Source organism: Drosophila willistoni, unplaced genomic scaffold (assembly GCF_018902025.1).
Source record: "Drosophila willistoni isolate 14030-0811.24 unplaced genomic scaffold, UCI_dwil_1.1 Seg570, whole genome shotgun sequence".
NCBI lineage: Eukaryota > Metazoa > Arthropoda > Insecta > Diptera > Drosophilidae > Drosophila > Drosophila willistoni.
This window is the reverse complement of record NW_025814491.1, coordinates 190,022-203,864: the sequence shown is the minus strand read 5'-3', so window position 1 is coordinate 203,864 and position 13,843 is coordinate 190,022. Positions and strand designations below refer to the sequence as shown.

Here is a 13,843-nt window from a genome sequence, read left to right as displayed (position 1 = left end):
GCAATTTGCGAACTACTAACTCACTGCTAAGCTATTACTAACAATGTGGTTGGAGAATTTTTTTTAAAAAAAAATAAAACAAATGAAATGTATACCTGAATTGTGAGCCAACCACATTCTCTATAATTTTTCCACGTATCCGGCTCGCTGTGCAAGACACAGTTGAGATAAATTTTATTTCTCTCTTATTTTTTTTTCTCTTCACAAATAATTTAAATAAAAAAAAAAAATATGCATGAATCCATAACAATTTTAATAAAATTAAAGTAATTGCTAAACAAAAGTTTTTAACCTGTCTTTATGAACTTTATTTCATATTTTGCACACTTGTAATAAATAAAAACAAAAATCCCATACCTATGTTCGATAATAGCATAAGTAAATTTGATGACATATCCGATATACCCACAATGGGGTTAATTGAAACAAAATCAGTGGACTCCACTGCGAATGTCATAAATAAAATTGAATCATCAAATGCTGATATGAGATTAACGAACATACTACTATTAATAATTGTCATAATATTGTGCGCATATGTATTATATAAGGCTTACCTATTACACAATAAATGTGTAACAAAAAGAGCTCTAAGCCAAGCTAATGATCTAGATAAGATCTAAAAATACATATGCACACAAGCAATGTTAAATCTAAACCTTTTTAACAAAAGATAAAATATATATATATATGTAAAGACGAGATGGGCACACTGATCTGAGATTGCCCCTATTTTGATGAGGCGTGTAGCAGCGGAGAGTGAGAGGCATCTAAGAAAGAGAGTCGAAGGGCAGTCGTCGTCGAGAACGGGCAAGATATAAACGGGTTACGAGAGCGTTCGGCAGTTATGAAATCAGTTATTATTCTCAAAGAAATATACATATGTACTACACCTCAATTTAAACATTTCAGTTAATATTATATACAATAAACTATTACAAATATAATGTTAACCTCACATATATATAAAAAAAAAAATTTTTTAAAATGACCCATTGTGACAGGTACTTTGAAAAAATAAACAACAGGCACCCTAGCATAGTCCAAGACTTAATTGAGGTTTTTAGAAGCGAGGGTAGTACCTCACCTCAACGCTCCATAAACTTATTACAAATTAGGTTAGCTTACCTTGATATAACGGGCGAAGATTTCCCAGTCAAAGGAGGCACTAGGGTACAGATGAGTTTCATTCTCACGGTACCATATGTATGCTGTTTTTCAAACGCAGCAGGCACACTGCGTTTCTACCTAATGGTGGAACCAAAGCAGTAAAGAACTAAATACATCCATAATCAGTTAAATAGGCTTAGGCTGTAGTATGTTCATACAACTAATAACTCAACACAATGAGCTCAACTTGTAACACTTTGTTGCAAGTATAAACAATTAAAACATATACGCATTAAAATATAATTGTGCACTTGAATATGTTCATATGTATACATTGAAGTATTCACATAAACATATTCAAGTAAACATACAATTAAGCATGAACATATATGTATGTACATTTGTATATGCACATACATATATTCACATAAGCACTGTATGCACAAGCGTAACATGAGCTAGAGCCAGGCCAGCGTGTGACCGCTGACCAAGCACTTTGATGCATGCGCTCCAACAGTATGTATGTATGTATGTACTGACACTCTCCCTCTCTTTTGTAGCTGTCGCATAAATCGCAGCATAAGAATATATATGTAAAATTAGCCTAAGCAAAAGAATAATTTGGAATAAAGAATTCAATTAAAAACTCCAGTCAACCGACACAGACGTGTCTCTGATTATTATTTTTCAACCCAACAGAACCCGGTCGAAGGAGTTTTTACATGGCGACCGTGACAGGACCTGAGCTGCACACAACATATATATAATTTATAATAACATAATTTTATATTGAAAAGCGATGACATCTAAATGATGCTGCGACAACTAATATATGGAAAAGCGACAACAACTAAATGATGCTGCAACTTATTGGCAAGAAAAGAAACAACTGACAGAGATTGTAGCAACAACAACAGCATAAACAACAGAGACATTAAACATTTAAAGCTAAAGAACAGCTATCAACATCAGCTTCAACACCATAATACTGAAGATATCTAGTGAATATATTTGAGTCTCGTTCGTTATCCCAACGATGAACATCAGCATCAACACATAAGTTTGACTAAAAAAAAAAAAAAAAAAAAAAAATACATGAACAACAGTGAAGATATTCCCTTTGCGGAATCTGCTCCTGTCGAGCAAAGGGATGCACTGACGCTAAAAGAAGCGCTAGAGCTGTATCCCAGCGATGGACCGCGGCCACTAACAATAGAGGAGTACAGAGCCCGGCAGCAGACGAGAATCCCCAAAAAGACGAAACGGGGCGGTGAGGTGAGACGCCTGCTCACCCAGAAAAGACTGCAGCAGGATTTACTAAAGGCCAGCACCAACGAAGAAGACCGACAACGCTGCATAGAGCGTATCGAGAACCTAAAAACTGAACTTCGCCAAAGAGCGAAGAAACGCAAGGGGGCCGCAGAAATGCGCAAGCCTTAACTTGCCTTAATTTAATAATAATAATTATAAGCCTAATAGCAAGTTGAAGCACGAAAGTGCAACTTGCGAACTTACTAACTTTCTGTAGGCTATTACTAACAATGTGGTTGGAGAATTTTTTTTTTTTTCATATAAATTTTTTTTTATTTCTAAATAACAATAACGAATGAAATGTAAATCTGAATTGTGAGCCAACCACATGCTCTATAATTTTTTCCACGTCTCTGGCTCGCTGTGCAAGACACAGTTGAGATAAAATTTTTTTTTCTTTTGTCGTATAAAAAAAAAATTTAATAATTTTTTTAAATAAAATTTCATAAAAATTCATGAATCCATAACAATTTTTCAAATAATTCAAATATAAATTTTTATAATTATAATTCGTATTCAAGCAAATAAGAACGAAGCTTGAAATACTTAAAAAAAAAAAATTTTTTTTTAGTAACTTTTAAACAAAAGGTTTTGAGATGTTTTTATGGGCTTTTGTTCCCTATTTTTTCCCGTATTTGTCATATTCATTTTCATCCTGCTAAATTAAAATAGTCTCATATAGGATCGTTAGTCAGTGAGATTATTATTAGAATTATACACAAAAAAAAAAAAATTTTTTTTATATAAACTCCATATGTTCGATAATTCCATAAGTAAATTTGATGATATATCTCTTATACCCACAATGGGGTTAATAGAAACAAAATCAGTGGACTCCACTGCTAATGTAATAAATAAAATCGAATCATCAAATACTGACTTGAGATTAACGAACATATTGTTATTAATAATCGTCGTAATAATGTGCGCATATATTTTATATAAAGCTTATCTATTACACAATAAATGTGTAACCAAAAGAGCCATAAGCCAAGCTAATGACCTAGATAAGGTCTAAGAATACATATGCACACACGCGAATAACAATAAAAAAAAAAAATAATAATAATTCTGGAAAACAATGGCCACTCTTGATAATTATTTTGGAAAAATAAACGCTAGGCATCCCAGTATTGTCCAAGATTTAATTGAGGTTTTTAGAAATGAGCATATCAATTCACCACAGAACTCAATAAACTTGGTACAAATTAAGTCAGCTTACCTAAATATAACGGGAGAAGAATTCCCAGTTCAAGGAAGCACTAGGGTACAGATGAGTTTCATCCTCACAGTACCATATGTATGTTGCTTTTCCAACGCAGCAGGCACATATCGTTTCTACCGAATGGAGGAACCGAGGCAGTAAGCCTCCATGATTTTTTTTATATACGTACATCCATATTAATAGGCCTAACAAGTTAGTGTAGAATATGGATAAGATAGAAACAAAAAGGCTACAAAAATACTTACCTTTCCTCGATTTCCTGATACAATCAGGCGAAACAAATCACAAATACAAGGAAATAAGGTATTGGATAGCCCACAACTACAAATTTACAAAAAAAAAATTGTAGATCTTATGGAAAAATCCATAAAAGTAGCTTATAGTAGATTGTTAGCTAAGACTCCTTTACATAAAGACGTGCCCGGATGGGTCCACGAACTTTTTAAGGACTCGATCGCGCTGATAGACATATCAGAATCGAGTACAGACTCAGATGTAGAAATAATAGATACAGAATAATAAAAAAAAAAAAATAAATAAACATAAACATTTTCGAAAATTTTGTTATTTTTAACAAACTATGGTTACTTGGGATGATATAATTGGAAAAGCTAGAATACACGCACAAGAATTAACTAAATCTTGTAAGTGCCTCTCGCAAAACAGAGAAACATCCCAAGACACAGTAACCAAACACACGAAAATAATAACCGAGAAGCTCCAAGCTATTAGGGCAGTATTAACTGAGCACTATAGCAAACTAAAGGAAGGGCAAAAAACAGCCGCAAATGCGTTCTACAGTGATTGCAAACAAAAAGCAATAGCTGTGCTAAACAGACACAATATTGAATTTAAACAAACAACTGATTTGGAAACTTCAATAGTGCTGGAAGAAGAAACGCAACTAATGGCCGATGATGAAAGAGGTCAAGAAAAACCACCAGTGAGCTCTGATCAGTCAATTATAAGTCATAATAAACCAGCAATTCCAAAAGGAAGCAACAAAATGACTCAAACAGTGGTAGAATTCATAAACACAGCCACAAGGCTGCTACCATTCTTCGATGGTGACATTAAAAACCTACAAGGTTTCATTGGGGCACTTCGCGTACTTGATACCATAAAAGAAACGCATGAAGCAGTAGCCATCGAAATAATAAAATCAAAATTGAAAGGTCAAGCGGGTAATACGCTAAGCTCGGAAACAACGATTGACGAAGTTATACAAAAACTGTCAACAATCTTTAAGGGTGAATCAGTGGATCTTTTAACAGCAAAGATTAAAAATCTGCAGAGAAACCCTAATAACTGTGTTTCATACACAAAAGAGATTACTGAGTTGACCGACGCCCTAAAAGGCGCGTATATTTCGGATGGTCTTCCAAATGAACAGGCTATAAAATACACTACCAAAGTGGCAGTAAATGCTATGGTAAGTCATACCAAAAGTCAAAGAGTCCAGCTACTAATGGAATCGGGAAACTTTGATTCAGCCAAAGAAGCCATCACTAGATTTACCACTCTTTCAGTAGAGTCGGGCTCCACGGGAAGTTCCCAAAATAATACCATTTTTTATGCCCAGCATAATGACCGCGGTAGACGCCGCTACAATAATAATGGTAACTGGAGAAACAACTCGAATTGGAACAACAACAATTCGAGCTGGAGCAATAACGATGCCCACAGAGCCCAACGAGGCCGAAATAATTCACGCTACCGAAGAGGCGGCCGTGGAGGTGGACAACAAAATAATAATAGACAAAACACAAATAACCAACAAAATGGTTATAACAATACAAATGTCCGAATTACCCAAAGCGACCAGGGAAACGGACAAGCTCCTCCAAATGCTCAGAGTTAAAAAATAAAGTATACTCTATCAACCTAAGTCTTAATAATTTCGTATCATTTAAGAATGTTGAAACCAATAAGAAAATAACATTCTTAATTGACACCGGTGCAGATATTTCAATAATAAAAGAAAATTCTGATGTATTTCATGACATCAAAGTAAACAAAACTGTAGACATTCGAGGTATAGGAGAAGGAGTAATAAAATCCAAAGGCCTAGTCTCAATAGAATTGCAGACAAGTAAATATATTATTCCATACGAATTTCATCTGCTTCATGCAGATTTCGCAATCCCATGCGGTGGAATAATAGGATTAGATTTCATAAAAACTTTTAATTGCAAAATAGATTACAGCAATTCAGAAGATTGGTTTATACTTAGACCACAAACATTAAAGTACCCAATTTACGTTCCAATAACATTCAATTCTGGTAATAACTCAGCACTTCTACCAGCAAGATCCCAAGTGGTACGCAAAATAGAACTATCTTCAGCAGAAGGTAACATTTTAATTCCGAATCAGGAAATTAAACCGGGCGTTTATGTTGCAAACACTATTGCAACAGCCCAAAGTACTTATGTCCGATTCTTAAATACCACAGATAACTCCCAACTAGTAGGCTTTAACAATTTAAAATTTGAATCACTTTCGAACTACGATATAGTTCAAAATACCAAAGATTTAAGAAAAGAATCTGTAATTCATAAATTGAAGAAAAATTTCCCAACACTATTCAAAGACAAACTCGAAAAATTATGCACTGAGTATAGTGATGTGTTCGGACTTGACACCGAACCGATCACAACAAATAATTTTTATAAACAAAAATTAAGACTTAAGGATGATGAACCGGTATATGTGAAAAATTACCGGAGCCCGCATAGCCAAATAGACGAGATCCAGCGACAAGTTGGAAAGTTAATTGAACAGGGTATTGTTGAACCGTCTGTTTCGCCTTATAATAGCCCACTCTTACTAGTCCCAAAGAAAACACTTTCGGGATCTAAAGAAAAAAACTGGCGATTAGTAATTGACTATCGTCAAATAAACAAAAAATTGCTGTCAGACAAGTTTCCGCTCCCCAGAATTGATGATATTCTTGATCAATTGGGAAGAGCAAAATATTTTTCTTGCCTTGATTTAATGTCAGGTTTTCATCAAATAGAACTAGAAGAAAAATCAAGAGATATAACGTCTTTTTCAACGAGCAATGGCTCATATCGCTTCACGCGATTACCTTTCGGTCTAAAAATAGCACCTAATTCATTTCAAAGAATGATGACAATAGCATTCTCAGGGCTTGAGCCCAGCCAAGCTTTTCTCTATATGGATGATTTAATCGTTATTGGTTGTTCTGAACAACATATGATTAAAAATTTAGTAGATGTTTTTAAACTTTGCAGAAAAAACAATCTAAAACTGCATCCAGAAAAATGCTCATTTTTTATGCATGAGGTGACATTCCTAGGTCACAAATGCACAGACAAAGGAATCTTGCCAGACGACACAAAATTTGACGTCATCAAGAATTATCCAGTCCCACATGATGCAGATAGTGCTAGACGTTTCGTTGCATTTGCAATTATTATAGACGTTTCATAAAAAATTTCGCCGAATACTCCCGGCACATAACAAGATTATGTAAAAAGAATGTTCCCTTCGAATGGACAGCAGAATGCGAAAATGCATTCCAATACTTAAAAGAAAAGCTCGTTCAACCTAATCTATTGCAGTACCCAGATTTCAGCAAAGAATTTTGCATAATCACGGATGCAAGCAAACAAGCATGTGGAGCAGTTTTAACACAAAACTATAATGGACTCCAGCTTCCAGTTTCATATGCATCAAGAGCGTTCACTAAAGGTGAAAGCAACAAGAGTACTACAGAACAAGAGCTAGCAGCAATACATTGGGCAATAACACATTTTCGACCATATATATATGGAAAACACTTCACAGTGCGAACAGACCATAGACCATTAACATATTTATTCTCCATGGTCAACCCGAGTTCAAAACTAACACGCATGCGGCTAGAATTGGAAGAGTACGACTTTACAGTAGAGTATTTGCGAGGTAAAGACAATTTTGTGGCAGACGCCTTATCGCGGATAACTATATCCGAATTAAAAGATATGAGTATAAAAGTCCTGAAAGTCACTACCAGGCAACAAAGTAGACAGAAAAACTGCGCAGTTAATAAAGAAGACCTTTTGCCAAGGCAAAAACTTCAAAATGCTTCTAGGCCCAACGTATACGAAGTCATCAATAATGACGAGGTACGAAAAGTAGTGACCTTGCGAATAACAGAATCTAAATGTTCACTGAAACATGGAAAGAAAGTTATGGCAAGAATTGAAGTTAGCGATTTGTATACCAATGGAATTCTCGACTTAGGTCAGTTCTTCCAAAGGCTTGAAATGCAAGCCGGTATACTTGAAATCAGCCAACTAAAACTGGCACCGAGCGAAAAGATCTTTGAAATTATTTCAATAGATTCTTTTAAAAATATGGGCAATACTATATTGAAAACATTAAGAGTAGCGCTACTCCAGCCGGTGACCCTAATAGAAAATGAAAAAGAAAAAGAAGCAATACTGTCTACATATCATGATGATCCAATTCAAGGAGGTCATACTGGCATTACCAGAACGCTGGCAAAAATCAAAAGACACTACTATTGGAAAAATATGGGACGCCATATCAAAGAGTACATAAGGAGATGTCATAAATGCCAGGTGTCAAAAACGACGACACATACGAAGACTCCCATGATAATAACAGAAACACCAGCGAAGGCTTTTGATAAGGTTATAGTGGACACAATAGGTCCACTACCAAAATCAGATAATGAAAATGAGTATATTGTCACATTGATATGCGATCTGACAAAATACCTAATAGCCATTCCAGTTGCATCTAAGAGTGCAAGTAATGTAGCTAAAGCTATATTCGAAAATTGTATACTACAGTACGGTCCAATGAAAACACTCATTACGGACATGGGAACTGAGTATAAAAACCAAATTATAACAGATATATGCAAGTACATGAAGATTAAAAATCTGACATCTACAGCATACCACCACCAGACCTTAGGGACAATAGAACGAAGTCATAGAACATTCAATGAATATATTCGTTCATACATATCAGCAGATAAGTCCGATTGGGATGCTTGGATACAATATTTCACTTATTGTTACAACACAACACCCTCGGCAGTGCATGAATATTGTCCATACGAACTAGTATTTGGAAGACTACCAAATCAGTTCATAGATTTTAACAAAATCGATAGAATAGATCCAATATACAATTTAGACGACTACTCTAAGGAAATAAAGTTTAGAATAGAAATAGCATATAAAAGAGCTAGGATAATGTTAGAAAACCATAAGTTAAGTAATAAAAAATACTACGACAAACATATTGCCGATTTCAATTTAAACATAGGAGATAAAGTTTTATTAAGAAAAGAAATAGGTCATAAACTAGATGCTAAATATATAGGGCCTTATAAGGTAGTGAGTATAGAAGAAAATGACAATATATTAATAGCAGATAATAAGAATAAATACCAAAAGGTTCATAAAAACAGACTAAAACCATTTTCGGAATGATCAACCGAAAAAAAATAATAATTATCATGATACTTAAGTAATTTTTACAAAAAAAAAAAACAAAAATCTTTATGGATTCATCTATTATTGAAAACAAATTCACGCAATTTCGAAAAACAAGAGAAAGAAAATTTGCCTAAAGAGACACAAACAAAAAAAAAAAAAAACTTTCCTAAGATACACCTTTACTTTACCTTTTATTTTACCTTTCTATATAAATAATCATTACAATAACTACATAATATTACGTTATTCTCTAAAAAGGGGAGGTGTAGTATGTTCATACAACTAATAACTCAACACAATGAGCTCAACTTGTAACACTTTGTTGCAAGTATAAACAATTAAAACATATACGCATTAAAATATAATTGTGCACTTGAATATGTTCATATGTATACATTGAAGTATTCACATAAACATATTCAAGTAAACATACAATTAAGCATGAACATATATGTATGTACATTTGTATATGCACATACATATATTCACATAAGCACTGTATGCACAAGCGTAACATGAGCTAGAGCCAGGCCAGCGTGTGACCGCTGACCAAGCACTTTGATGCATGCGCTCCAACAGTATGTATGTATGTATGTACTGACACTCTCCCTCTCTTTTGTAGCTGTCGCATAAATCGCAGCATAAGAATATATATGTAAAATTAGCCTAAGCAAAAGAATAATTTGGAATAAAGAATTCAATTAAAAACTCCAGTCAACCGACACAGACGTGTCTCTGATTATTATTTTTCAACCCAACAGAACCCGGTCGAAGGAGTTTTTACAAGGCAGTTAGTGTAGAATATGGATAAAGCAGAAACAAAAAAGCTCCAAAAATATTTACCTTTCCTTGATTTCCTGATACAATCAGGTGAAACAAATCACAAATACAAGGAAATAAGGTATTGGATAGCCCACAACTACAAATTTCGAAAAAACATTGTAGATCTCATGGAAAAATCCATAAAAGTAGCTTATAGTAGATTATAAGCTAAGACTCCTTTAAGAAAAGACGTGCCCGGATGGGTCCACGAACTTTTCAAGGACTCAATTGCGCTGATAAACATATCAGAATCGAGTGTAGAACCAATAGATTTAACAGACTCAGATATAGAAATAATAGACATAGAATAGTAAAACCTTACACATTTTCAAAATCTTTTTCTTAAATTAACAACAGGTCTAAACGACAAATTCTTTTTTGTTTAGTAAAATGGGTTCTCAAGAATCCAAAATAGAAATAGAAATTAATCTTAACAAACTATGGTTACTTGGGATGATATAATAGAAAAAGCTAGAATACACGCACAAGAATTAACTAAATCTTGTAAGTGTCTCTCGCAGAATAGAGAAACATCCCAAGACACAGTAACCAAACACACGAAGATAATAACCGAGAATCTTCAAGCTATTAGAGCGGTATTAACTGAACACTATAGCAAACTAAAGACATGGCAAAAAACAGCCGCAAATGCGTTCTACAGTGATTGCAAACAAAAAGCAATAACTGTGCTAAACAGACACAATATTGAATTTAAACAAACATCTGATTTGGAAACTTCAATAGTACTGGAAGAAAAAACGCAACTAATGGCTGATGAAGAAATAAGTCAAGAAGAACCATCAGTGATAAGTCTTAACAAACCAACAATTCTCAACGAAAACAACAAAATGGCACAAACGAGGGTAGAATTTATAAATACGGCCACCAAGCTGATACCATACTTCGATGGTGATAGTAAAAGTCTACCAGGTTTCATTGGAGCGCTTCGCGTTCTTGACACCATAAAAGAACCGCACGAAGCGGTAGCCATCCAACTCATAAAATCAAAATTAAAAGGTCAAGCGGCTAATAGCCTAAGAAAAAACGATTGATGAAGTTATACAAAGACTATCAACAATCTTCAAGGGTGAATCAGTGGATCTTTTAACAGCAAAAATTAAAAATCTGCAAAGAAACCCCAATAACTGTGTTTCATACACAAAGGAGATTACTGAGTTGACCGACACCCTTAAAGGCGCATATATTTCGGATGGTCTTCCAACTGAACAAGCAATAAAATACACCACCAAAGTGGCAGTAAATGCTATGGTAAGCCATACCAAAAGTCAAAGAGTCCAGCTATTAATGGAATCAGGAAACTTTGATTCGGCTAAAGAAGCCATTGCTAGATTCACCACTCTTTTAGTAGAGACGGGCTCCACAGAAAGTTTCCAAAATAATACCATTTTTTATGCCCAGCATAATGACCGCGGCAGACGCCGCTATAACAATAATGGTAACTGGAGAAACAACTCGAATTGGAACAATAACAACTCGAATTGGAGCAATAATGATGCCCACAGAGCCCAATGAGGCCGAAATTATTCACGCTACCAAAGAGGCGGCCGTGGAGGTGGACACAATAATAATAGACAAAATACAAATAACCAACAGAATGGTTACAACAACACAAATGTCCGAATTACCCAAAGCGACCAGGGAAACGGACAAGATCCTCCAAATGCTCAAAATTAAACAATAAAGTCTATTCCATTAACCTAAGTCTTAATAATTTCGTATCATTTAAGAATGTTAAAACAAATAAGAAAATAACATTCTTAATTGATACCGGTGCAGACATTTCAATAATAAAAGAAAATTCTGATGTATTTCACGACATCCAAGTAAACAAAACTGTAGACATTCGAGGCATAGGAGAAGGAGTAATAAACTTCAAAGGCCTAGTGTCAATAGAATTGCAGACAGATAAATATATTATTCCATACGAATTTCATCTGCTTCATTCAGATTTCGCAATCCCATGCGATGGAATATTAGGATTAGATTTCATAAAAACTTTTAATTGCAAATTAGATTACAGCAATTCAGAAGATTGGTTTATACTTAGACCATGAAAATTAACGTACCCAATTTATGTTCCAATAACACTCAATTCTGGTAATAACTCAACACTTCTACCAGTAAGATCCCAAGTGGTACGCAAAATAGAACTATCTTCAGCAGAAGATAACATTTTAATTCCGAAACAGGAAATTAAACCGGGCGTTTATGTTGCAAACACTATTGCAACAGCCCAAAGTACTTTTGTCCGATTCTTAAATACCACAGATAAATGCCAAATAGTAGGCGTTAACAATATAAAATTTGAATCACTTTCGAACTACGATATAGTTCAAAACACCAAAGATATAAGAAAAGAATCTGTAATTCATAAATTGAAGAAAAATTTCCCAATACTATTCAAAGACAAACTCGAAAAGTTATGCACTGAGTATAGTGATGTGTTCGGACTTGACACCGAACCGATCACAACAAATAATTTTTATAAACAAAAATTAAGACTTAAGGATGATGAACCGGTATATGTGAAAAATTACCGGAGTCCGCATAGCCAACTAAACGAGATCCAGCGACAAGTTGGAAAGTTATTCGAACAGGGTATTGTTGAACCATCTGTTTCGCCTAATAATAGCCCACTCTTGCTAGTCCCAAAGAAAACACTTTCGGGATCTAAAGAAAAAAACTGGCGATTAGTAATTGACTATCGTCAAATAAACAAAAAATTGCTGTCAGATAAGTTTCCGCTCCCCAGAATTGATGATATTCTTGATCAATTGGGAAGAGCAAAATATTTTTCTTGCCTTGACTTAATGTCAGGTTTTCATCAAATTGAACTAGAAGAAAAATCAAGAGATATAACGTCTTTTTCAACGAGCAATGGCTCATATCGTTTTACACGATTACCTTTCGGTCTAAAAATAGCACCTAATTCATTTCAGAGAATGATGACAATAGCATTCTCGGGGCTTGAGCCAAGTCAAGCTTTCCTCTATATGGATGATTTAATCGTTATTGGTTGTTCTGAACAACATATGATTAAAAATTTAGTAGATGTTTTTAAACTCTGCAGAAAAAATAATCTAAAACTGCATCCAGAAATATGCTCATTCTTTATGCATGAGGTGACATTCCTAGGTCACAAATGCACAGATGAAGGAAACTTGCCGGACAACACAAAATTTGACATCATCAAGAATTATCCAGTCCCACATGATGCAGATAGTGCTAGACGTTTCGTTGCATTTTGCAATTACTATAGACGTTTCATAAAAAATTTCGCCGAATATTCCATGCACATAACAAGATTATGTAAAAAGAATGTTCCATTCGAATGGACAGCAGAATGCGAAAATGCATTCCAATACTTAAAAGAAAAGCTCGTTCAACCTAATCTATTGCAGTACCCGGATTTTAGCAAAGAATTTTGCATAATCACAGATGCAAGCAAACAAGCATGTGGAGCAGTTTTAACACAAAACAATAATGGACTCCAGCTTCCATTTTCATATGCATCAAGAGCATTCACTAAAGGTGAAAGCAACAAGAGTACTACAGAACAAGAGCTAGCAGCAATACACTGGGCAATAACATATTTTCGACCATATATATATGGAAAACATTTCACAGTGCGAACAGACCATAGACCATTAACATATTTGTTCTCCATGGTCAACCCGAGTTCAAAACTGACACGCATGCGGCTAGAATTGGAAGAGTACGACTTTACAGTAGAGTATTTGAGAGGTAAAGATAACTTTGTGGCAGACTCCCTATCAAGGATAACAATATCCGATCTAATTGACATGAACAAAAGAATCCTGAAAGTCACTACCAGGTAGCAAAGTAGACAAAACAATTTCTGCGCAGAAAA

The 13,843-nt window shown here is 34.6% G+C and overlaps 1 long non-coding RNA gene across 1 annotated transcript; it reads right to left on the bottom strand.

Moving 5' to 3' along the window:
* Positions 1-3,376: 3,376 nt before the first annotated feature.
* Positions 3,377-3,982, bottom strand: LOC124461632. Its single transcript, XR_006955168.1, has 3 exons — positions 3,892-3,982; positions 3,644-3,831; positions 3,377-3,539 (listed from the first exon to the last, which is right to left on the bottom strand). It is a non-coding gene; the product is annotated as an uncharacterized LOC124461632 (long non-coding RNA).
* Positions 3,983-13,843: the final 9,861 nt, after the last annotated feature.